The sequence below is a fragment of the Camelus dromedarius genome, chromosome 8 (assembly GCF_036321535.1).
Source record: "Camelus dromedarius isolate mCamDro1 chromosome 8, mCamDro1.pat, whole genome shotgun sequence".
Classification (NCBI taxonomy): domain Eukaryota; kingdom Metazoa; phylum Chordata; class Mammalia; order Artiodactyla; family Camelidae; genus Camelus; species Camelus dromedarius.
In genome coordinates this window covers 77,318,266-77,344,250 of record NC_087443.1, presented here as the reverse complement: position 1 = coordinate 77,344,250, position 25,985 = coordinate 77,318,266, and the positions used below count along the sequence as shown (strand labels likewise).

Sequence of the window (25,985 nt, the reverse complement as noted above, 5' to 3'; positions counted from 1 at the left end):
GGGTCAGGTTCTTCTCTCTGGTCCTCACACCCCCGAGGACTGGCCCTGGAGAAGGTGCCACTGCCCAACCTCTGCCCAGTCGGGCTGTCACCCCACGCCCGTGCCTCTGCGTGTGGGAGGCACCACCGAACACCCTGGCGCTTGCAGAATAGACAGCGCGATCACGGGAGCTTCTAAACCTGCACTGTTGGCCGTTGCTTTCTACATTTACTCTCCTCTAAGCCATGACCCTGCACAGACATCTGGAAGGTTGGATTGGAAAAGAAGATGACTGACTACACTCTGCTTTGCCTTCATTCTTTTTTAATTGTAAAACTAATGTGTGCCTTTTTTTACATAGTAAAAGTATAAAAGGTACACAAAGCTGACGATGAAAATCTCTTCCCTCCCAATCTTGGCTCCCAGAGTGTGACACAATCCTTTTGGGAATTCATTCTTACTCTTCTTTTTTAAAAATTGCTAATTTCTGATTACAAAAGTGGTGTGCACCCATCTCAGGGAATAAAGACAAACACACAGAAGTACATAAAACTCAGTCCCAAACCCTGATGCCCAAAGATGGCCCCTGTTCACATTTTGATATGTATCTTCCAGTCTTTATTCTATGCATATATGTCTGAATTATTGCAAAACTGGGATCACACTATGATTGTAAGTTCTAATGTGACTTTGTAACTTAATACGTCATTATCACTTTCCAATGCCATTAACTATTCTCTTATGACAACATTCTTATGGGCTACAGAGTATTCCATCGGATGATTTATGATACTTTGTTTATCCAGTCCCCTACTGCTGGATATTTAGGTTGCTTCTGTTTTCTCACTGTCGTATATCACACTGTGACAAACTATGTGTGCAGAAGTCCCCGGGAGCCTCTCAGGATACATTTCCAGAAATGAAATTCTTTGGTGAAGGGTAGAAGCATTTTTGAGACCTTTAAATCCTTTTTATTTTACTTTTTATTGTGTTTACAAACACGTAACATTTAATTTAAATGGTTTAAATTAACCATCTCATTTTTGTGCACAGTTCAGTAGTGTTAAGTGTATTCACGTTGTGCAACAAATCTCTAGAACTTTTTCATCTTGCAAAACTGAAAATTCTATGCCTCCTAAACACTATTTCCTCCTTCCTCTCCCCCCAGCCCTTGGCAACCCTCTTTCTATTTAGTGTTTTACAGTTTTGACTACCTTATTGGCTTCAAATGAGTGGGATCATACAGTGTTTGTCCTTTCGTGACTGGATTACTTCACTTAGCATAATGTCCTCAAGGTTCACCCATGTTGCAGCCTGTGTCAAAATTTCCTTCCTTAAACTGGGAGTTCGAGATTGGCAGATACTGACTGGTATATATAAAATAGACAAACAAGTTTATCCTGTATATCACAGGGAAATATATTCAATATCTTGTAGTAGCTTATGGTGAAAAAGAATATGAAAATGAATATATGTATAACCAGGTACGACTGAAGCATTGTGCTGTGCGCCAGAAATTGACGCAACATTGTAAACTGACTATACCTCAATAAAAAAAAATTTCCTTCCTTTTAAATGCTGGATAATATTCCATTGTAAGTATATACCACATTTTGTTTATCCATTCACCCATCATCCATCAATGGACATTTGGGTTGTTTCCACCTCCCGGCTGCTGTGAACAATGCTGCTGTGAACATGGGTATACAAATATTTCTTCAAGGTCCTACTTTCAATTCTTTTGTGTAAATACCCAGAAGTAGAATTTCCGGCTTATAAGGTAATTTTATTTTTAATTTTTTGAGGAATCTCCATACTGTTTTCCATAGTGGCTGAATCATTTTACATTTCCACCAACAAAGCACAAGGGTTTCAATTTCTCAACATCCTCACCAATACTTGTTTTCTGTCCTTTCAATAGTGGCCATCCGAATGGGTGGCAGGCAATGTCTCATTGTGGTTTTGACTTGCACTTCTCTAATGTTTAGTGATGTTGAGCAGCTTTTCCTGTGCTTGTTGACCATTTTTTTAGACTTTTTATACATATTACCAAAACTTCCTTCAGAAAGTGGGGCCAGTTGAAACCCCACCAGGAATGTGAGAGCAAGTCTCCTTGCTTCTAGACAACATTCTTACTCCCCTCAGGTTTTAAACATTTTCCAAATGATGTAGATGACATAGTAAGCAAGCCGCTTGCATTTGCCTTGTAATGGTAGCAGCTAAACACTCTCCTTGAAGATAAAATTTCCTTGAGCTGGGCAATGCCGACCTCTATTTTCTTCCCCTGGGATCCAAGTCTTTGTTTTGTAGAGCTTTCAGCATCATTTTCCTGTTCTAAACAGTTGAGTTGCTCCTGAGTTTTTATCATTAAGATTTAAATGGCCATTGGATTTGGGGCATTTTGAGCTTTCACATCAAAGATTGCTCCAGAAAGAAGCCCTCGGCTTTGAGTGACGAGCTTAAGCAAATCTTGCCTTGTTATTCTTGGTCCTCCAATTCGGGGCCCATTGTCTTCCTCTGCTGTTCCTGCCAACTCCTCCATAATACAGTAAAAAATCAGAGCCTTAAGTAATAGGAGGTTATTTGCAAATGGTATTCTTTTTCTTTTTTTTTTTTTAAAGTGGAGCGGTTCCTTGTTAATAAATGAATTAACTCTCAAAACTCTTTTGAGAATCCTCATGGGTCACAGAAGCTGGACAGTCTGTTCCCAGCCACCAGTGGTGACAAGATGAAAAAGAAAATGTCTCTCTGTCAGCTACTAATGCTCCTCCCAAGGAACCCTCTTTTTAAAGTTAGAGCTCTGCTCATTTCCCAAGTGTATCTTAATGGGAACTTAAAAGTTACGGCCCCTTTTCTGTCTGGCCATTCACTGGGATTTCTGTCCATATTCACTGGAGCCAAGTGAGCAAATCTTCTTCCAGAATGCAGCCACGTACCAGACTCGCCTGCTGAGAACTTCCAGAAACGGCAGGCTTGGAGGGTGTAAGGCCGCCCCCCTGCAAGCTTTCCTAAACTCACTCGGGGACTTGGTAACAGGCAAGAGCTGTAAGGAGGAGCCACCCGCCAAGTTTCATGTTGTCAGAAAACCGATCATGTATTTATTTCTGTTCCAACTCATCATGAAAGAGCATATGAGTCAGATCATGGAAACTCACACAACACGTAAACATTGCCCAAGGACATTGGGTATCAGCCTGAGTCCCAGCAGAAGACAGAGGCACACTCCAAACAGGATAATCTGAGGAGGGTTAATTTTTTAAAATGTGGTTGCGGGGAAACTCCACTAGCCAGTGAGGCAACGTGGGGCTTGTGGGGGCAGAGCTGTTACCACCGCGAGGCCCAAAGGGCAGGGAAAGGAAGAAATTACTAGAACTGGGAAAGAGAGACGTGTAGAGGTCACAAGGAACCTTGAGAGAAATGAAGCACTGATATGTACTACTGCAGGGAGGATCCTTGAAAACGTTACACCAAGTGAAGGAAGCCGGACATCAGGCTACGTACTATATGATTCCATTGATAGGAAATGCCCAGAATAGGCAAATCCACAGAGACCAAAGGTAGATGAGTGGCTGCCTGGGGCTGGGGGGAAGGGAGGAGTAAAGTGTGACTGCTAATGGCTTCCAGAGTTCTCTTGGGGGTGATGAAAATGTCCTGGAATTAGACGGTGGTGATCACTACACAACCCTGAAATGGTACTTTTTTAAAATGGCAAAATTTATGGTATGTGAATTATATCAATAAATATTGAAAAGTGGGGTGGAAGTGTGACCTGAGGTGAAAAGGCAGTCAGCCCAAGGTGACCTGGTTGGGGTGGTGGGAGGAAGCAGGAGAGTGGGGGAGAGAGACCAGGGGACAAATACACTGATCTCCCTTTCCTCCCTCCCTTGGTTGACTATGGCTCTCCATTGGCCAAACCCAACTGGAAGCCAATGAGTAAGCAGATACTGGTGTAGTGTATGTGGGTCAGCCTACAGGACAGACAGCACGGTGGGAAGGGATGCAGAATGGATCTGGAGGGCAAGTGGGAGGCACCTGCCCGCGGGAATAAAGGGAAACTATGAGCATGTAAATGAAATGATGCCAGGAGTATGACAGTATACAAAATGTGTCCTGTCAGATACTCCCTAGTTGCTGGACTTAGTTCAAACTTGGGATATGAGCTTCCCCACAACCAACGTGGAGAGGGAAATCTACTAGAAAGGCCAGCTATGATGTCCATTAGCCTAAAAACAGGCTCAAGAGAAAGACGTTCCACTGAAGGATGCACACAGTGTGTGCTCTGTGTTCACTGGGTTGCAGTGACATGCGGGGAAGATGCAACAGCAAAGTGACAAAGAATTTGCTGCTGTTCCTGCCAGCTCAGGATTCATAAAGACTTCCCTCCCTAAACTCCCCTCTTGGAAAGCGTTCCCAATGCCACAGCATCACAGAATGCCACACTGCCCTGGAAGATGGTCCAGTGTGCTTGTTAAGGGCTCATTCCTGGGGTCAGACCACTTGAGGGTGAACCTCTGCTCTAACAGTTAACCCCCTATGACCTGTAGAAATGGACTTAATCTCCCTATGCCTTAGTTTCTCAGTCTCTAAACAGGGAATAATTAAAATCCACACTGCAGAGAGCTGCTGTGAAGATTAAACGAAATAATGGGCCGCAAGGGCTCAGCGCTTAATCAATGCCCACGTTGACTCTTGACTATAAGGATGATACAAGAGTTGGCAAGCCCTGCACCATCAGCTCGTTTGGTTTGCTCATTTTTACAGGAGAGGAGAAGGAGGCCCAGAGAGGGGGACACGATCTATCCAAAATCACATGATCAGAGAAAGACAAAGTCAAGGAAAGAACCCAGCTTCCAGTCTGCCCATATTACGGTCACTCTCAGCAGTGGTTCCTGTATTTTGCCTGGGAATCATCCCTGGGCAGCCCGCTTGGACTGCAGATGTAGAGAAAACAGGTCGGGCTGCGTATGCAATAGGCATCCTGCAAATGCTTCTGGCATGATACCTGTTCATTTCCGTAACCATCGCCTGGCACACCACGAACTCTTTGAGGGCAGGGTCTGTGCCCAATTCTTCTTTGTCTCTCCAGTGTCTGGCACAGGAGCCTGGCATAAATTAAGTGCTTAATAAATATTTTACATGTATGAATTATTAACATCTGAGGCTATTTATAAACAGCTATGTGGGAAAAGCCCAGTTGGGACGATGGCCTGTAACAGAAGTTAAATTCTCAGCCCACTGACAAAGAATCATGTCAAAACACGACTGCAATCCACCCAAGAAGTCTGGCTTCCTCATGATGACATAAAAGTGAAAATGCCGCTCAAGTGACACGTGAACAGATCCCAGAGGTACAAACTGTCCTTCGGCCTGAGTTTGCTCATTCTGCCAGTTTATCCAAGGAAATAAATCAAGCCCCTAGGCCCAAATGTTATGTATTCATCTTAAAGAAAATTCCACTCTCCATCTGTAGTGAGTGGAGTTGTGTACCTGCATGTGATATGTCAAGTTCCAACCCCTGGTATCTATGAATGGGATCTTGTTTGGAAATCAGGTCTTTGCAGATGTAACCAAGTTACAATAAGGTCACACTGGATCAGGGTGGGCTCTGACCCCATGACTGACATCCTTATAAGAAAACAGAGATGTGATACAGACACACAGGGAGATCGAGACAGAGACTGTAGAGATGCAGGTACAACCCAAGGGACACCAAGGATGGCCAGCTACCACCAGATGCTGGAAGAGGTAGGGAAGGATCCTCCCCTGGAAACATCAGAGAGAACATGGCCCTGCCAATACCTAGATTTCAGATTTCTGGCCTCCAGAACTGTGAGAGACTATTTTCCTGATGTTTTAAGCCACCCAGCTTGTGGTCCTTCCCTGTAACACTTGCTCCTACATTTCCGGTCAATTTCTGCTGAACAGGAAACCCTGGATAAGTAAGGTAGGAACAGTGTGTGTGTTTATACACATCCCCAGTGGAATACTACTCAGCCACAAAAAAGGAATGAAATTTTGCCATTTGCAACAACATGGATGGACCTGGAGGGTATTATACATAGTGAAATAAGTCAGACAGAGAAAGGCAAAAACTATATATTATCACTTATGTGTGGAAGAAAATCAGGAGTGAAGCATCAGGATGTCTGCAACTGACTCTCAAATGGTTCAAGAAAAAAGAAGAATCCATGAATAGAAAGAAAAAATTGGGAAAGCAAATGCAATAAAATGTGAATAGATTGTTCCAATATAATAGGTAGTGGGCCTATGGGTATTCATTGTACTATTAAATCAACTTTTCTATAGATCTGAACAATCTTGAAATGAAAAGTTGGAGCTGGGGAGAAAAACTCGCAGACTACTGCTTCATTTCTTGCACAAATTAAATGTGAGGGTAAGTGTCCAGAGAGGCACAGGCCTGGGGCCAGATGCACTCAACCCAGATGCCCAGACCCTGGTGAGCACTAGGGGGGCAGACAGCAGAGCCAGGCAGAGCCTGGGAGGCTCTCACACCTGCAGTGTCGACCTGGGCTCCCCTGCTTGTCCGCTGGGAGGCCTTGGCAGCCTCAGCATCCTTGTCTGATATGCACGGGCTGCCCCAGCTAAAGTGAAATAATGGAACTTTCCTGGGACAAGTAAGTGAGGCATGAGTGGTGGGGACTGGCAAGCATGAGCTGCCCTAGCCAGCTGACCTGAGGAATACGGGCCTTATTTGTAGATTTAAGGGGGAAAAATACTAATAATAATTAAAAATATTTATATAAATATATATATGTATTTTTAATACAGAGTTTCCCCAAGGAGGGGAGACTCACTGAAATCAGCTCAACCTTTAGGGCATTTTGTAGGTTTTGGGATCACAGGCTACATGACAAACTTTAGACTCTAAACCCAATTTTGGTGGGAGCCGAATGGCTTCATTTGATCATAGAACTCCTTCTGCCTGCGTGCAGCATTTCTGGGAGGCTGGCCATTCCCGGTCCCTATCCCCCTTGGCCATTCCCATCAGCTGCCCCATCATGGCCCCACCATGGACTATGGGCTGAGTCACGTCAGTGGCCTGTGTGACTCTGGCGTTAGTCATGATTGCTAACACGTCTGGAGGCCTGCGTGTCACAGACCTGCCCTCCTACAGGAAAACTAACATTAAAATTAACATTGTGAAGGTAGGGCCCCATGCTGGACATGTGAGGAGGTGACCTCGCAAGAGGCCAAGGGACTTTTTAGGGTCATGCTGACTCAGTTTGACTCCATGGGTCACTAATAGAGAATTCTAGTCTTCCCCATCCTGTGTTCCACTGTGCAAGGATTGGGCGTGTCTTATCTAGTGTATCAATCAGTTTCCCAAAGCAGTTGAAGTACGGTGAACTGGGAAGTTTGAACAACTGCCCTTGGGGTTCTGAGGGACCTTAGGCGAGATACTTAAATAGGACCAGCTACTAATCTGTGGGGTCTAGTGCAAGGTGAAGATGCAAGGTCCTTGTTCAAAATTATTCAGAATTTCAAGACAGCAACTGCAGAGCATTAAACCAAGTGCAAGGCCGTTCTTCGTGTGCAGCCCGAGTGACTGTGCGGGGCACAGCCCAGGTGACTGAGCGGGCCCTGCACCTAATCTTCTGGGGGGCCTTCAGTTTCTCACAGACAACTGTGGTGTTTACTCCCTACGTTGAATTATGGTGAGGATGGAATCAGACAGTTACACCAGTGCAGTTTCCCTGTGATCCTCCCTCCTTGGAGGCAGTGACCGGCTCAGGTTAATCTTGTACCCAGGGTCCAGCCCCGGCTGGGCACAGAGCAGACCCTCCTTCACTGTCTGTTGAGTCGTGGTAGCTCAATATGCTTGTTTATTTCCTCCATATGTTACACTACAGATTCACTCACTTCTGCGATCAGCACGCTTGTTTTTGTTTTCCTAGGACTGGAGTCACTGTTTTTCAAAGGACTTAGGCAGTATTCGTGTGTGTGTGTGTGTGTGTGTGTGTGTGTGTGTGTGTTTAATTAAAAAGTAAAAGTGATGGGCTGAAACCCAAATGCCAATTAAATTCTGAAACTGAGAGCTTCAACCGTTTCGATCCATACCCCTCACTGCATAGGGCAAGAGCATCGGAGTTTTAACACGTGTTTGAAAAGGGCCACAGCATCGGTAAAGGCAAAATATACTCGCTGATTAGAATTAATTATAAATCACATAGTGATTCTATTATAGCCACAACGAACCTGGCTATTCTGCAAAATAGTGCAGCAAAATTCCCACCTCCACTCAGGACAGCGACTGAGAGCTTCAGATAATGTGGTTCTGAAGTGAGCTCAACCCTGAGTAAGAGAGATAGGTGAGTGACAATACAGTTAAGTCCAACTCCCAGCAACTCTCACTGCACAGACCCTTGAAATAGTCAAGTGCACACAACTAGTCCATTTTATTGCACAAAACAGTTACAATAAAAGAACCCACTATTATCTAGGTCTACTATCTTTTTTTTCTACAACCGTTGGTTCCTGGAAATGAAACAGGAGAGAGATAGGGAGGGGAGAAATAAGGACCTCATTTAGAAGTCTCTGATTATGACAGCGCGAACGCCCCTGCCCTCTAGCAGTGGGCCTGTCCTGGGGGCCTTTTCCAGGCCCCAGGTTCCTGAGACATCAAAGCTGTTCCCAGGAAGGCACAAAGCAGGGAAGGAATTATGCCTTCCTGTTTAAAGGCTGCTAAATGGGAGAAAATAAGTGTCTTTCAAATTCAACACTTCACACTGTGGTTATGAATTCCATTTTTTTCACTACTTTTTGAAAAACTTGTTTTGAAATAATTCTTAAATGTACAGATAAGTTGTTAGAACTCCCAGTATATCCATCACCCCGATCCACCAGTTTTTAACATTTTGGCGTATTTGCTTTATATATATATATATAATTTTTTTTCTGAACGCTTTGTTGCATACATCATTTCCTTTTGCCCCTTTACTTTTTAAAAAATATTTTATTTATTTATTATTGTATTATTTAATTATTTTATTTTGGTGGGGTGTGTGGGGGGAATTAGATTTATTTATTTTTAGAGGAGATACTGGGGATTGAACCCAGGGCCTCTTGCAAGCCAAGCATGCGCTCTACCACTTGAGCTATGCCCCCCACCCCCTTTACTTTTTTAAGTTGTAAAAATAATAGAATAGAATTAAGATTAAAAAAAAAAACACCTTTAAAGATAACCCCAAATCCTACCTCCCTAATATTAATACTAATATTTTTTATTAAAAATTACTTTATTCTTTGTCAGTTTGCATATATTACTTTTGTACAGCTCAGATCTCTTGCAATATATTCACTGAGTGATTCATCCATCCACTCAAGAAATATTTAACTAAACACCTCTCATGATCCAGGCCCTAGAAAACAGATCCAACCATCGCATAATTTCATGTTACAAAATATGATAATTGCTATTGAGGGCAATTCTTCCCCCTGCTGCACCATTTCTCTCCAAGGAAAAAGTCCCTTGCCCTAAGTCAGGGGTGATAATATGGTTAGGTTTTTTAAGGTATTTATTAATAATTTCCTACCAGCTTCCAAAAAATATTTTAGGTGGTTATAGTAAAAACCTGTATATAACCCTACAGTTAATCAAAAAGTCAAAATGGAAATCAGAAACTCCTTCCAATAGTTTCTCAGTCCAGTTTTTCCAAATCCTGTGATCCTGTGTTATCATTGTATCACCAAGCAAGAAGATTTTATTGAGCTTTATTTTCCATAATTTATATTATCAGAACAATTGGTGTTTTCTTGTCCAGATATAAAATTGAATGAAAATATTTAATATGCCTTCTCAAACAACACAAACCACTCCTTTCATAGCAGGTTCACAATTGCTTTCCATGAAGGAAGGAAAAGGTGGCTTCCAGGAACATGACAGCGGGCTGGTTGGCACTTAACTTCCAGCTTCCTATGAGCCAAGGCAACAAGGAATCATGATGGTTTATACTTTCAAATTATCTGTTAAAAACAAATCTTTAGTTTTTCAACAGAGATGACCTTCATTTATTTATTTAGAAACAGTACAGAGCAGAGATGACAGAAACTCTCATGCATGGAGGGAGAATCTGGACCAATTCTCATGGCCTGTGCCCCGCCCCTCGTGTGTGTGTCGGGGGGTGCTGAGGGAAGTGGCAAGACTGATGGCCTGTGGTAGGGGTGCTCCCCCAACATCTAGGACTGTGGCCTAGACGGAAGCCATGGCTTCCTGGTAGACATAGAAAGTACCTGAAAGCACAGAGGTACCATGCATCCATGGGGGAAGGTGGTCCTGTGGGTGGGGCTGGGGCGGGTGGTATGTTCTGTGGAGGACAAGGCAGCATCTCAAACGATCACCTGTTCTGAGTCTGGTCAGCAGGGGAATGGCTGGGTCCACAGGAAAAATGCCCCTGCCCAGTCGGTGCCGAGAGTTTGAGCTGTGCCAGTAACAGTTGCCCCAACACTGCAGTACTGGGGCTCCCCTGGGCCAGACCCCTCAGCTGGACAGAGAGGCCCCTTGCCCCAGGGCCTTGGGGCTGGAAAATACCCTCCATCTGAATCCCAAATTTGAGCACCCTGAAAAGAGGAGAGACTCCTTGAACAAGGGGAGAAATCACTCTGATAAGCAGTTTGTACTTAATGTGCCAAAAGAGACCTGTTAACCCAGAAGAAACAGAATCAAACCAGAAGACATAAAGTTACCTTTCACTGGCAACTTCAAGCGGGGATGGAAGCTCCCAGGCAAATAAGTTGAGTTCCCCAGAACACTGAAAAATCCTTTTCGGCAGTACATCCCAGGGCAGTGTGTACATTTCAAACTCCTCCCTCTCAGAAGTTGGATTACTGAGATTTCCTGAACAAATGATGTATTCTGGGTAACCAAGATCATCAGGAAAAAGTGATTACGGATCTTTTACAAGGAAAAAAAGTGTTAGATGCAAACTTTCTGAACTCTTTGTATTACTTCTTCGTTAGTATGAAAGTAATGGATGGAAACTTTATTCTCAGTAACTGATAATTTATTTTCTACTTCCTCATCACAGCTTTTTGTTGTTGTTCTGAAACTGATTCTCAGGAGCCTTAAAATCCACTGTGCTATACTTATCTTTGTCTTTTTATTTTTTAACCAGTGTCTGACAACACATTTAATTTGGGGGCTTTTCTTATTTTTTTCCTTTAAAGATCAGATTGAAAGCTTATTATTAAACAAAGAAAAATCTTTCAAATAAGAAAAAGCTGAGAATATGTCTTAAAGTAACTAATTTTGCTTTTTCTGAATCCGTACTAATAATGAAGATATGTGTATGTAAACAGAATCAGGCAGATAGGGGTCTAACCCCAGCTCCTCGCTCGCCAGCAATGTGACCTTGGGGAAGTCACATGAAATCTTTGAGTCTCACTTTCTCTCATTTGAAAACTGGGCATAATACTAGCGTCTCATAATAGGGGCTGCTATGAGCATCAAAGATGCGTGTCAAGGGTTTAGCCCAATGCCGGGCTCCCTAGTGAGTCACGGACCAACATTTGTCACTGTTGTTATTTTTATGATTCTTCTTGTTTGTGTCTCTCAAAATCTCTGTTGGGACACCAGAAATTGAACCTGACCAATTAAATAGGATGAGATGGAAACAGACCATGGAGGGTACTGAAAAATTAGCATTTCAGTACTATATTCTATGAAAGTAACTGGCAGAGACAAAAATTAGTAAAAGGCATTTATTCTGTAAATTAACTGAAATATATTTTAAAACAAACTATTTACTTATCTTAATTTTTTTCTTATTGAAAAATACCTTTGTATACAGTAATAAGTATAAATAAGAGGTTTGTGAAACAAAAGCTAATTTCTTTCATATTGTGGCAAACTGTACATAATTTATCTTTTTTTCCCCATTTTTAGGTGTACAGTTTGTGACAATAAGCACATTCACAATTGTTGTGCAACTCATCACCATCCATTTCCAGAACTTCATCATGCCAAACTCTGTGCCCATTAAACAATAACTCCCTTCTCTCCCCTCCTCCCTGCCCTTGGTCATCTCTTTCCAACTTTTGTCTCTATGAATTTGCCTATTCTAGATACCTCATATAAGTGGAATCTTATAATATTTATCCCTCTGTGTCTGGTTTATTTCATTTAGCATAATGTCCTCAAGAGCCATCCATGGTTAGTATGTGTCGGAATGTTCTCCCTTTTAAAGACTGAATAATATTTCATTTTATGTGTAGACCACATTTTGTTTTTCCATTCATCCTTTGATGGACATTTGGGTTATTTCTGCCTTTTGGCTATTGTGAATAATGCTACGAACATTGTTGCACAATTATTTGTTTGAGACCCTGCTTTCCATTTTTTTGTGTATGTGCCTAGGATTGGAATTGCTGGATCATATGGTAAATTCTACACTACTTTTTGAGGAGCTACCAAGCTGTTTTCCACAATGGCTGCACCGATTTATATGTGTGCCAGCAACACACAAGTTTCTGATTTCTGGCATCCTTACCAACACTTGTTATTTTCTGTTTGTTTTAATAATAGCCATCCCAGTGGACATGAAGTGGTATCTTACTGTGGTACTGATTTACATTTTCCTAATGATTAGTAAAATCTTCTGATGTGCTTATTGGTCATTTATGTATCTACCTTTGAGAAATGTCTATTCAAGTCTTTGCCCAACAGGAAACCAGTCGGGCTGGTTTCCTGTTGTTGTTTGGAACATCTTTTTAAAAAGCAATAAGAATTAGAAATAACTCACATATTGGGGGCAAATGGACTCAATATTTTAAAATACAGGGTATCAAGTTGGAATCCGAGAATAATTTTTGGCTCCAAGGATTTTTTTTTTTTTTTAAATTCTCAAAACAAAGAACACAGTATTTTCAAAGTTAGGCCAAATTCATAGTAGAAATTAAAGTTGAACAAGTGATAGAAAACCCAGCTGACTTTCTGTGTTTTCTGGGTGAGAAGAGGTTCCGTTCAGAACCAAAGATCATCTGTGAAATAAGCAAGCCAAAGAAAGGTAGAAAAGCAAGTACCAGCAGCCCAGAAGCCTGGGGGTGGGCGGGGTCACGTTGTAATCGAGAACTATCTTAGACGCCATGACCTTGAGGCAAAACTGCTTAGGAGAGGAGAGTCCTGAAGATGTTTGTGGCGTTGCAGGGTCGCTGGAAGATGAAGGCCACCGGGAGTGCGCGTCTGGCAGTTTTTCAAGCGAACACGTAGCTGGCCTGGCCGGGGACTACTAGGGCCAAGTACAAAACGAGCTTCGGACATCGTAGTAACAGAATTTTGTGAGCTAGCGGGTGTTAAAAGCCTAGTCCCGCGCTGCCCTCACATCTAGGAGGTCTTCAATAGGGTTTTAAAACCTATTGTTTGATGATAAAACGATCTTCAGGAGTCAGGGCCCCCACAATGCCGGTCGCGCAAGCCACCCTGGGCGCACTTTAGCAATTGAGCAGTGAGTACCTACCCCCTGCTGCGGGCCGGCGCAGGAGCTTTAAAAATGCTAATAGACCGAGAGGCCTAGAGCTGCGCTCATTGGGATGCAGAAAAGGGTTCAGCGGTTTGGTGGCCCTTTCTCTAGCCCCTAGGCCCCAGCTTAAGTTCCTCCGATTCGTAGGGTGTGCTGCACTTCGGGTACGCGGGAGACCAAACTCAGTGACTCCGCTCCGGTGATGCCAGTCCCCGCGGCCTGCAAAGGCCGAACCTCACACCCGTCCCCCACGCCTTTCCTGCTCAACATCTCAATCCAGTTTGTAACATCTCAATATGGTTTTTAAGCACATGGAGACTAAGGGCTCAGTTCAGGCCATATAGGGGCTCTTGGAGGACTCGCGGCCGACCTCAGGTTAGTGAGATGAGAGTTTGGGGAGCTCTGGGGCGCAGAGAGAAGAGCCTCCGAGCCCGCAGCCGCTGACTCCCTTCCGCAAACCGGGCTCCAACGCCGCGGGTCGCGGGCATGGAATTTAGTCTAGAGGCGGCTGGCGCTCGGCCTGGATCCCACGTTTGGTGTCCAGACACTAACGTCGGGGCGGAGCGCGACCCCAGGTCCCCAACTTTCGGGTCCCCCCGAGCCGCAGCCCGCCGCCGTCCCGCGAGGTCCGGAGCTCCCACCCAAGGCAAGGCTTTAAAAATAGCTCCGGCGAGATCCAGGCAACAGGAAGGAACGTTTTTTTTTTTAATGTGTAAAAAATGTTTTGCTTCTTGTAGGGAACACAACCGCTCCAAGTTCCAGCACACAGGGCTTGCACACCCACAGCCACCGCCGCCCCTAGGGCCAGGCGCGGGCAGTCTCCCGGATCCGGATTTGGGGAGCGCAAGTGCCCCCTGTGGCCGGCCGGCGCCTGACCCCGCGGGCCTGAGAAGGCAGGAGCGGCCGGCTCCGGGGCCCAGGAGGAAGTTTGAGCCTCGGGGCCGGGAAGGGGGCAGATCGGCGCCGCGGGCCTGGCAGGGGCCCGACGGAGCCAGGGCCACTCCGGGGAGCCGGGCCGAGGCCCGCCCGGGCTCGCGTCCCCCCACGTGGCCGGCCGCCCGGGGCCCCACGTGGAAGGGGCGGAGGAGGAAGGAGGCCGAAGGGAGGGCCAGACTCCCGCCGCTGCAGCGGGACCCCCACCCCAGCCGCAGAGGCCCCAGCGCTTCGCGAGGGCCTCCCGGGCGGGGCCCGGCCGGGGAGTGTCCGCCGCGCCTGGCCCCCTCGCCCGCCCGCCGAGCCTGTGTGCACTTTCGCGGAGCCACTAATCCCCCGAGAGAGCCGATTTGTAGTGAAGAGTATCTGTAGGGGGCGAGGCCGGCCCATGTGGGGTTGTGTCATTGGTTTGCAAAGAGAGACCCCGCCTTTGCCCAAAAAAAAAAAAAAAAAAAAAAAAAAAAAAAAGGAGCTAGGAGTGAGCGAGCGGCGACCCTCACCTCGCCTCCCGCCTCGCTCTTGCGCAGCCGGCGGCCACCGGGAGACGCGACCAGCGCCGCTTCTTTCCTTTTCCTTTTCTCTCCGTTTTCCTCCTCCTCTCCCGGAGGAGAAACAAATAAAGAAGAGCAAATAGCCGGCAGGCGCTCGGCATCCAGGACACTCCCTCCCCCGATCCAAGTTGGAATTAGCATCCTCTTGGGGGTGAGCTTGGCGCGGGGCGTGTGCGGGCCGGGGACCCCCAGCGCAGCCCCCTTCCGGCGGGCGGGCGCGGGGCCGGGACCAGGCTGGGGAGGATCGGGAGCTGGGTGGGCGGAGGAAGGGGGTGGGGTGGGTGGGGAAGTAGGAAGAGGCTCGGCGGCGAGGGGAGGAGGAGGAAGGGAAGGGGAGGGGTAGGGTGGGGAGAGAAGAGAAGGGAAGGGGAGGGGAGGGAAAGGCGGGAGGGGAGGGGGAGGGGGAGGGGCGGGGAGCTGGAGAGATTAAGTTTTTGTGTGTGTGTCCCTGTGTGCGTGTGTCATTTTAAGGTGGCCCGGGAGCGGCCCAGAGGAGCCGGCGGCTGCCCGAGGAGCGAGGGACGGAGCTGGGAGCCATGCCGCGCTGAGGGGGGGCAGCACAGCCGCCGCCACCGCCACCGCCGCCGGGTGGGGTGGGAGGGGCGGGAGCCGCCGCTGCCGCCGCCGCCGCCTCCCGGGTGGGCGCCCTTCGCCGTGGACGCCGGCGGCCCGGGACGAGGTAAGGGGGGCCCCGGGGGAGGGCTGGGGCCGCCGCCGCCCCCGCCTCACCTGCGGCCGTGGGCTGGGGGCGCCGCGCCCGCGGCTCACTGCGCCACTGGGGGAGGAGGAGAAGGAGGAGGGCGAAGGACACGGAGCCGGCATCCGAGGACATCTTTGGTCTGCGCCCCCGGCCCGGTGTCCCCGCTCGGCGCTCGGGGGTGGGCCCCGGCCTGGGGGTCCCTGTCTGCGGCCCCCCGCTGCCGATCGCGCCCGCTGGCCGCCGTTTGCGCCAGGATTTTTGTTGTTGTGATGAGAGTTGATGAATGCGAAGTAGGCGGTCACCTTCCTTCCCATCAGGATTGGCAAAAAAAAAAAGAAAAAAGAAATCCCGAGCGCGGCGGCGTCCGGAGGGCAGCGGCAGTGGCGGCGGCGTCTCGGCGACGGTTTCCTAGGCGCCCCCGGCTCCTGTTCCCTGAGGCCGGTGGGTGCGCGCGCGGGGGCCGCCCGCGACCCAGGCCGAGCGCGCGGCGCGCCACGGGGACAATACGGCTAGATCCCCCGGGACTCGGAGTCCGAGCGCGCCGGGCCTTGCCTGCTGGGCGGGGGCGGGGGAGGGGAGCAGGGGTCCGCGGGGAAACCGGGGCGCGAGCGGCTCCGGGCCCCCAGGGGAGCGGCCCCTGCTGGCAGGGGATCCCGCGCGGCGCCCCGGGAGCGCAAGTGAAAGACAGGAAAGGAGGCGAAGTGGAACCCTTTTGTTTTGCCGGCCCCGCATTGTTGGCTCCTCCGGGCAGCCGGGCCACATCTGCCGCCGCCGCCACCACTGCCGCGCCGGGCTTGGCCCGCCAAAGTCGCAGCGGGGCGGGGGCCCAGGGCGAGCCGGGCGGCGGGCGCGGGCGGGGGGCCCGGCTGGCTGGGCATTTCCTCTGCCCGGCCGCGCTCCCGCCGGCACCACTTCCTCCTCGCCCGCCGCCGCCGCCGCCGCCGCTGCCGCCGCCGCCGCGAACCCGGCCGGCCCGCCTCCCCCGCCCTGGCCGCACTTTTCGGGTGGGGCGAATCAAAAAGAAAAAGTTTCGCAGGAGGGGCTGGCAAGGGCGCGCCTCGGGCGGCGGGGACTCGGCGCGGCGCCGCGGCAGCCCGGCGGCCGCGGTCGCCTCTTCCTCCTTGTCCTCCGCGGCGCCGGACCGACCCGCGCGGCCGAGAGGAAGAGCCTTTCTTTCTCTCCCTCGCGCTCTTCCCAACGCCCCGGGGCAAGTTGGGCAGAAGCGCGCGGGAGCGGGGCGCTCAGGGCCCTTTTACCAGCGGGAGGCCCGCGGCGCGGCGGGTCGCCCGCAGCCCACGCAGCGCCCTGGTGCTGGGAGGCCGCGGGCCCGGGAGCTCCGCGCGGTCACCGCTGGCCGCGGCGAGACACACGCGCACACACTCCCTCCGGTGGCTCGCTTTCCGCCGCCGCCGACGGTCACGGACACTGAGTGTGCGTGAGCGCGCGAGTGTGTGGTGCTCCCAGACCCGGAGTACTTTTTCCGGAGGCGGCCCAAGCAGCAGTTGGGTCCAGGGATCCCCGTGTTTAGTATTTTATAGGGGGAAAGAGAAATTTTTCGTAGAAATCCCGGCTTGTTCTGCGTTCTTGCGGTGGACCCTGCTGGCAGTGGCCTACGTCGTCATGCCGGGCACACTTGCCCTTTCCGGGGTAAACAGATCTTTCTAGATTTTTTCCCCCTTTTTTCTTTAAAGACTGGAGATCGGGTTAAGTTCTTAGAGAGTCAGATGTGAGTGGCTTGAAGGGTAGACAAGAGAATTCTATTCTATAAATATGCATTGGGAATTTAAAATGCTAAGTGCCTTATTTGCAATTCTGTTGGATATTGTAGAGACTGGTATATTTTTATCTGACATGGATAATTTGGAGGGGACGTTTATTTTGGTTAGTTTACTGAGTGATTCTGCCTCTCGAATTTGGCGAAATATATCAAACTCATACTATTTCAAAGAAGACACTACTCTGCTAGGTGCTTGGGTTCAAAGACAGTTTAAAATTTACCTCGTGTTCAGCACCTAAGACTGCTTTTCTGCCTCTAGGGTTCTCAAAGTAGAACTTGTTAGTTTTCATGGACTTCGGAGAATTCCACGGTTTTGATTTTTTTTTAAATAATTTTTTTACATTTTGAAGTAATGGGACTTTAAGGGATCTTGTTTTTATAACCCTTTGATTTCAAAGAGTACTTCTTACAGCAATTATAAAGTGATATGCAAAATGCTAATTAAACACTTTCAGTGAGAGCAGCTTTAATATTGAAACAGGATTTCTTTTCTCTTTTTAAGTACCAGGGACTGTATCCCACAGTTGAAACACTAAATGTCCTTTTGTCTAGTATCAGATCTCCGAGCTGCTGACACTCTCCTGTAAAAACCCCTAGTGCCCTTTTTATTGCCCCCAAAAGAAAAGTTAATGAGACGGTAGATTTCAAGCAAAAAAGCAGGCCCTCCTTCTTGCAAAATATGCTTCCAGTTGCCATTGAAGTTGGATGTTAGCCGTGAATGCACTTGCCTTTAATGAAACCAGTTTAATCGTTCACACTTGATCAAGTATAACAGGACCAAACAAAGGAAATAAGCCAGCATATTTCTGTAGAGCATCAAGGGGTTTAGTGTAAGTGTTGATGTCGGGTCACCCCCTCCCCCCACTCTGTCCCCAGTGCAAGGGAGTGAGGGTTGAAGGCCCAGGGAATTTATGGCACTGATTGGTTTTCTGTGCCCGAGGGGTAGGGGACCCCAGTTTGCCCCTGTAGAAAGCAGTTATTAGAGGGAATTTAAAAATCTTGGATTTGGAGCTTGTTTTAGACCTGACAAGGTGCCTTTTGGTTTAATTCTTTTTCCTGTTTGGGACGATAAAGCGAAGGGGTATGTTTTCTCCTTCCTTTCTGATAGCATGTTAATAAGGCTGGGTGGAGGCTGCTGCATGGCTCTGCAGATTGAGCTCAAAACCCTGTTATTTAGGACTTCACTTGGGATCTTCCAAAATGCCCCTTGGCTGGGTGTCCTCCTGGGGGAGGGCAGGGCAAATTACCTTTTCTTAACTGTAATTTAAACAACAACAACAATAACAAAATCTCTTTGTCCTCAAAATGTATTCCTTTGCGAGGCACAAGTTGCAGCTTATATCTGGACTTAATCACTGACTGAGTGAAGAAATAGTGCGTGCAAAGTGTATCTCTTTAAAGTTAAAAAAGTAAAAAAAAAAGGGGGGGGCTACTTAAAAGCAAACACTACTACTAGCATTGTAAAAATACACCAGTGACATACTTTGTGAGATATTTTGGCCTTTTAAGACTCAGGGCACACCTGTTCCTGTCCCCGCGGAGTCGAGTTTGCTTTCCCTGGCATTGTTAATCTGGTCGTGTACACAAGATGAAACAGGAAAACTTGCTATCTGTGTAATTATTAACTAGCCCATCAGTTACCCTTTCAGGGAATAATCAATAACTTTACTCTTGACTTTTAAAACTCCAAAAAGAAATCTCTGTTCATAAGTCTGGAAGTGTCTTAAAGAGAGAGGACGTAAAACAAGCAGCCACAGCACAGCAACAACAAACACAACTACAAAGTCAACCAGCAACTTTTTCAGTGTTGAGCAGCTAGCTCCAAGGTAAATGAAAGATGAGTGTATAACACAGGCGCTGAACAAGCAAGGGGCTGGATTGGGAAAGGGTATTATTGCTGGAAACTGTTAAGTACTGAAGCCATGGGAGGACAGGATGGCTCTCACCATTTGAAATCATAGAGATTCAAAACAGAAAGGGCGGCCCCGCTGGGGTCCAGCACCAGAATACAATTTGCCAACAGTATTCTTCCATCATGAATCATTTTTGAAGGCAAAGTTATCCCCTTTGCACTTAACGCTTTCCCTAAATGGAAAAAAATTTAGAGTTTACAGCAACGATAGAATGGCCACCTCAGTTGTCATTTTTTACCAGTGTCATTTCAATATAGAAGGGCTGTCATCATAACGTATGTGAGTATAGCCTGGGTCCCTCTGTTAATAATCTTTCTATCAGTGAAAAGCAGCAGTCCAAGTGTCTCATGTCCCTGATACAGACCACAAATATATATTCATATAGTACATGATTGGGAAAAGAAATTTATCTGTTCATCGGGGCACAGCTCTGGTATTATTTCCTCCGCCTGGCTGATGGTTCAATTACAGAGGGTGGAACACATTTTCTTAGTAATTAAAAAATGAGAGTGCAGTTTGCTTGACCCTTCGGACAGAAGTACTTGTACTTAACACCGCATATTGAAGTCTCGGGGTGCCTTATTCCCCGAGAATCTTCCTGCGAATGACTAGGTAAGGGGTGCTTGTGTGGATTTCCCCTATTGCAAACTTTTAGTAGGCATATGAAAATACTGGAATGGATACGCCCTAGGGCCGTACTGCCTGGGCAGGTATCAGTTTTCTCCCTTACAGCTGGTAAGCACGTCCTAATTTACACTGCTACAGTTAAAGTTACAGCATCCTGGGGAAAAAAGGAAAAATGCAAGGGTTCTCCCCCAGCCCAATCTTTTGAAGTTAATTTTTATTCAAGTCTGGGTTTGATGGAATATGTATCAAAGACTTCCAAAAAGGTTTCAGACAAAAAACCCCACACCTATCTCTGGGTTTGGGAAATTATATTTAATAATTGCTAAAAAAAAAAAATCCCTTCAGAACCATTTTTAAGGTGTTCAGTATTTCTTTTAATCATGATTTAATGGATAGTAGCCAAAAGCCATCAGTGTGACTCTGATGATCTTCACAAATTAATGTTTGGGCATCATTTTGTATGTAGTTGCTTTTAGCCATCATTATTAATGTTTCAAGCCTAAATTATGGCTGCACTTGGGCCTTCAGGATCTCACCAGTGAAAAGAAGGGCTTTGCACATTGTGCAAAAAAACGGGATTCACAAGTGAATACAGAATGTACAATAGGGAGAGAGCCAGGCCATTGTTTGTGTGGAATGTTGACCATGGGAGCCAAGGGGCAGTTTCGCCTTCATTCTTCTAACTGCTCGAGAACACAGAAACTTCAGGAGCTGCAGACGGGATGGGAACCAGTCACAGTCTGTCTTTGCCCGACAAGGGAATTGGGGCTGCCGGCCTGCTCCCCTTCCAGAGTTTTTCTTAGACGGTGATCTTTTCTGGACTTCTACGGAACTTTGTGTGCTTTTTCTCCTCAGTGATCTGGTTTTGTGGGGAAAGATTCTAAAAGCAAATGGTAAGGTTCTCCAAAGAAAGTGTAAAAGAAGCAAACGTCTTTCCCCCGAAACGCAATTTTAAGAAATCATATTCAACGTGTAGCAGAAATCGAGGCATCTTAAGTCACAGGAAGCAGTTGTGTTTATTTTTATTACTCTCCTCACATTAAAGCAGGTTTTAATTTGTTCGGGGTGTTACGGAAAGTGCAGCTAAAATGAGTATTTGTTGGATTTTTGTGTTTTGTTGCACAGCCGCTGCCATTTCTGAAAACACTCCTCTGGATTGCTTCTTCCTCCTCCATTCACAAAGCCCTCCTGCTCCCACATGGGAACTGAGGTTCCAAAGTGGAGCCAACCCTATTGCTAAAGTGGCAAGCGCTCCTGTTGACTTTCTTTTTCACCCTGGCCGGAAATGGGACCAGGGTAGCTGTTGACCATTGTTGAGGGCCGATGCCCATTCTGACTTTAGTGAGGTGCCTTGGGTGGAACTTTGGAGGCCAGTTGATGTTTCCATCTGTATCTAGCCTGTCCCTCCCTGAGTGAGTGTTTTAGAAATGATCTGCTTTAACTGTTTCTGTAACTAAATTTAACAGATGGTTGCTTGGAGTTGGCTTAATATTCACAAAAATTGTGATAAAACGGTTGGGTTCTTATTCATGGAGCAAGTGATGCTTTTGCTTTTATGGAGAATTGTGACTTCTATCCTGGGTAATAAAGCTTTCATTTCTCCCCAAGGTCAGATGGTATTTAGGGGATGTTAATCCCGAGTAGCTGTTGCCTGAACTTGGTGGGCAGCCTCACCTTTTGTTCACTGAGAGTCAAAAATTGTCCCGGGGTTGGGGGAAGGCAGTGCTTTTAATCCATTGTGGTTCTTAAAATTCATCCTGCTTGTAAGATGAAAAAGCAAAACCCCAGAAACCTTCTGTTATGTTGTTGCTTTTTCTCCCCTCAAAAGTGCTCAGAAGTGTGCTTTTTGCATTAAAATAAATCCTTAATTATGACTTGAAAGACACTATTAACTGGCTTGAGGACTGACTGGAAGTAGTGGCAGTGTTTCCGTGTCTCATCCCAGCCCAGGTTGTGGCAAAAATTTGGAAGGGCCTTTTTAAGGAATTTGTGACATAGAAGATGTGTGGGTCTTTCTCCAGCGCTGGGGCTGGCCAAGAGGTTGTAAACTCACTGCTGCGCTCCAGCCAGGCCTGAAATCTGGCCTCCAGCACAGGACAAACAAAAACTTCATTATGGAGTCACGGAATCCCGGGAAGTTTCTTTGGAAGAAACTGTAGACCTGGATCTTAAAGGTCAACTCCTCTGGCCTGATGGGGTTTGCCCCCCAGTATGGCAATTTTAAAAGCCTACCTAATGGTGAAGCTAGCTAAAGAATTACTTGATAGGTGAAACTGACCTGAATCAAACCCGGAAGTGATAGTACTGTAGCTGCCCCAGGGGGGTGAGTGCATGTTGGGAGGGGGGTGGGGGTAGAAGGGGTGGGAGGAACAGCTGGTGAAGTCTCTTTGCTGTAGGGGGCAGAGGCCGGGAAATGTTTCGGGCACCTTTCCTGCTGAATGAACTCTGGCTGGGACTTTATTCTTTTGCTGATGGCTGTCTTTAGTGCGGTCGGTCTCAGCTTGTTCGGGCCCAGGTGGGTCTAGGGAAGGGGTAGGCACAGTGCCTGCACGCCCATTTGGGTGGTGGAGCTTCCGGGCCTGCCCACCTGGATTGCAGCCAGGGCCCGCAGCGAGCCAGGAGGGCCCTCAAGAGCTCTTAAAACCCTGTCCAGGAATGGCTGAGGGGACTGAGAATGTTCAGCTGGGAGTGGAGCGGCCTCACCAGGTCACATGGGCCTGCTTAGCTGGGAGGGACAGAATGCTGGTGACACCAGGGAGGCCTTGCTGTTGGAGCTGCCAGGCCAGATGGGCTGCGTGGGCTCCTAGCGCTGACTGAGCTTGACTGACCACTGGGTCTGGGCATGGCGCAGCGCTTTCCAAACGTCACAGACCCCGAGGGCGGCCCACACGGGGGCACCAGCCTAAAGAACTGAGTGGTGGGAATGGTGCATTTTCTTCCCAGTGGGTGTGACAAATATTTTAAAAGTTTTTTTCTGGCTCTTCTTCAGACGTTGAACTGTGGACTGCATTGCTGGCCAATTCCTCCATCTGCCCCTCGGGGCCTGGATGGAGCTGGAGGCCCAGCGTCGATGCCAAGTTTTCTACCCATATTCCTTGGTATCCCAGGAGGATACAGAGATGTACCTGATTCCTGTTTCTTACTGCTTTCTGGTTATGGGCTAGAAGTCACTCCAGGAGGGCAATCAATAGAGTATATTTTGCTGTACAGATGTCAATATGCACACATAAGTGTCTACAAGTAAAATCTCAGAGTGTTTTTGATCTTAAAAACATTTCACAGTCATTAATCTTCACGGCGCTCCTGCGGGCTAGGTAAATAGAGCAATTCTATTTTATGTGAGGAAGAAATACTGAATTGCCTCCCCCGAGTCATAAAGAGGTTTGTTCCACCACTGGTTTCTGTAGCTCGAGTTTGGGGGCCTGGGGCGCTGGGAACCTCACGTTCTGCCCAGATTGACCGCGGGCGACTTCCGGGCTCCTGCACGACCTTCTGCGGGGAGGGCAAAGTTGGGCCTGGGTGAAAGCCAGCCCGCCTACCTGGCCGCGCTCCACCTGGAGGGGGCGGGGTCTGTGGCTGTGTGGCCGTGAATGCGTCCCGACCGCCGGGGTGCTGGGCCCTGCTGGAAGGTCGGGTCTCCCGGCGACTCGGGTTCCGGGGTTCTAGGACTCTGGGCCGGAAGGTGAGGTCCCCACGACCCTTGGGGCCCGCCGACCTGATGGCTCCGCCTTCCCATCTGCTTCACCTGGAGGCTCCGCCCCCGAAGACCGCCTACCTGGCGAGTCGGTGCCCCCCACCCCCCCGGTCCCGCCTTACCAGCACACCTGGCTGCCCCGCCCCCCCCCGCCGTAACCCCCTCCCCCAGCTCCCCCGCAGGCTCGCGTACCTGCCTCCCACCCCAACCCCGCGCTGTACCCGACTCCGCCGGAAGCGCCCCTCCCCTCGCGCTTCGCCTTTTCACTTGTAAATAGGGAGCTGCTTCCCGCCGCGGGAAAGTCGCCGAGAGGTGATAGAAATGGCCCTTACCCCGCAGTGCCCACTTCCTCCTTCCTCCCACAGGCCATTGTGCAGGGGCCCGCCCCACGTCGCCGCCCACCCGCGGGCTCACCTCTCAGTCCCCCGGGCCCGGTCTGGGAAGGAGCCACGAGGCGACGCAGGACACAGAGGTGGGCCCCGAACCCGCGGCCGAGGCTCGGAGCAGAACCAGGTACCTGGCTGGACAGTGCCTGAGCCTACCCCCAGCGACCGCGGCCTCTGGGGATCTTAAAGCTGGGGTCGCGTCATCTCTGTCTCCACCCCTCACCCCCACAGGGAGGTTCGTTGATTGACTACGCGGTGGTAGCCGAGATGCAACCAACGGGAAACGACTCCATCACTTTGACTTGGCCGGCTTGGCATCCCGTCCTTTGGGCGATGTTGAGGCTGCGGTTTCTGGGGCAACCTTCAAATCTGGGTACTTTACTTTTACACCAAATAGCAGGGTCCCAGTTTCAGGGCTACAACGTCCTTCTTCAGAATCTGCATCCAGCTTACTCTGCCTTTTGCGCTGGAGGCTTGATGAGCCATGTGAGTAGAGGTTGCCCAGCCAGTAAATTAGAGCCAGGATGATCTGGGGCTTTTCTGCTCTACACCTCTCTTCTCCCTGGTGGAGGAATTTCTGTGTGTTTGGCTTTTTCTATCCTTGCGAACTTAATTTGATACTCTAGAAATCCTTGCAGATCATTTAAGTAGTTCTTTTGTCTCCGTTAATGTAATGCTGTACCTGCCATTTATTGAGAATTTACTTGGTATCTTTGTCACTCTCGCTGGATGCTTGGTCTGTGTCGCATTGGATCTTCACAACAAGGTGAACTGTCAGGCACAGAGGGTCCTTGGGTGACTTGTCCATCTCTTCCCTTCCCTCCAAGTGGCAGAGGTGCGATTTGAACAGGCTCCTGGAAGTGAGGATCAGGCAGGATTCCCTGGTGGAGGGGGGGCTCCTTCCTGGAGCCACTCCTGCCACCCTGAGAGCAGAGGGGAGGTGAGAGTCCAAGCTTGCCCTGAATCTGGCATGTCCTCCCCAGGATTCAGATGGCTTCTCAGAAACAATTACCTTTCTCAGGCCCAGAGTTGCTTTCCAGATCACATGGGGCTATGAGAAGTCCGGCTTGCTTTAATTTCCTCCTTTGATTAGTGGTCTTTTGTTAGGATCTCACAATCTAATGCCAAGGAAGGATTTGTAGATAGTTTCCTGGACCAGGCCTGTTTTAAATTCACTACATTTTCTGGGTTAATGAACAGCATGGCTCCTGATTAGAAGCCTGAGGCAGGTGCAGTACATGGTGGGGGGTGGGGGGCCGTGGGGGTGCCCGTTGGGTGCCCTGGGAAAATGCTGCCTCTGGACCATAGACTCGACCTCCCAGCAAAGACCAGACAAAGGAGGGACCTCGAGGGCTAGGCCCAGCATTACTGATCTGGCCTCTCCGAGGTAGAATTGATAGCCACTGTTTCACCAGTGAAGAAAGAGTCAGGGAGATTAAGCAACTACAAGGCCAACTCCACCTGGCTCTAGTTTCTCTGTAATTGGTCGAGGCTTCTTTTGGCTTCTGATTGTCACTTGGATACATTTGGGAATGGCTTTGCTGTGCTAGCCAAATTAGAACCCTTCTGCCCTGATCTCATTTTCTCCTCTGCCTCCATCTGAGTGTCTCTGATGTGCACCCCCACCCCAACACACAAGTGCATGCGTGAGTGCACTTGCCCTGAGATGGGGTAGCTTTCACGGTGCATAGGGTTTTTTGCGGTAAAGTTGGATTTAGTGGCCAGGTACCATTTTTCTCAGTAGGTAAGTCTGGTCTGAGTTAGTGATCTCAGTGGGAGTCCTCATAGTGAGCCCCTTCCTTCCTGGTGTAGGCCCCCCATTTGGGGGAGGGGGCTGGAGGTGGATGGGGGTGCTCCCCTCCCTCACTGCGGCTGTACACTTTCCAGCCGGATTCAGTATGCACACCTTACAGCAGGAGCTAGTTCCTGTGTTCAGCGTGGGGGAATTGG

General features: G+C 48.4%; 1 protein-coding gene across 3 annotated transcripts in view; it reads left to right on the top strand.

Moving 5' to 3' along the window:
* The first annotated feature begins 14,891 nt into the window (after window positions 1-14,891).
* The window catches only part of CTBP2 (C-terminal binding protein 2), a 155,165-nt gene continuing 144,071 nt past the window's right edge, over window positions 14,892-25,985 (top strand). The window contains exons 1-2 of one of the 3 annotated variants that reach the window (XM_064488521.1): window positions 14,892-15,089; window positions 15,410-15,617. The gene's annotated coding sequence lies outside the window, so the exon portion shown is untranslated. Of the gene's footprint in view, window positions 15,090-15,409; window positions 15,618-16,005; window positions 16,080-25,985 lie in introns of those variants that run through there. The other 2 variants (XM_064488520.1, XM_031461964.2) reach the window with 2 other exon arrangements.